Raw genomic sequence first — 560 nt, 5'->3', positions numbered from 1 at the left:
CAACGGCTGACTCACACGGGGGTTGATGGCAGGAAAGCGGGTATCGATGGCTCAAGGTGCACTCTTGGCTCAAAGCAGGGTACACGGTTCGGTCCAGAGATGCAGGGAGGTCTCGTCGCAGCGCTCAGAGGTGACGTTCTTTCTCAGGCCTCTCCAAACTCAGGCGCATCTGTTTCAGCGCTCGCAGGTCCGTCTTTCTCCAGCTGGGGGCGCATCTGTTTCAGCGCTCGCAGGTCCGTCTTTCTCCAGCTGGGGGCGCATCTGACGTCACATCCGGCGCGGGGCCGCGTATATCCGGCGGGGAGTGACACGCCCTCGGCTCGTTAGCTCCGCCTCATGGAATCGGCACGTTGCTTCTCATTGGGTGCGGGGGGTTACCAGGCTCCGCCCTTGAGGAGGAGCTGACAGCCAGCCCCTCCGTGGTAACCCCGTGGAGCGCGTGGTCAATGGCGCTAATCGAGCCGGTGTGAGGACGCATCCTCCCCCGCGCCGCCGCCATCTCCTCCGTTGCTGCAGCCATAGTTGGTTGGGGAAGAAGATGGAAGGAGGTATGGGAAAGG

Source organism: Myxine glutinosa, chromosome 10 (assembly GCF_964187855.1).
Source record: "Myxine glutinosa chromosome 10, kmMyxGlut1.1, whole genome shotgun sequence".
NCBI lineage: Eukaryota > Metazoa > Chordata > Myxini > Myxiniformes > Myxinidae > Myxine > Myxine glutinosa.
Note: the sequence above shows the minus strand (reverse complement) of the source record.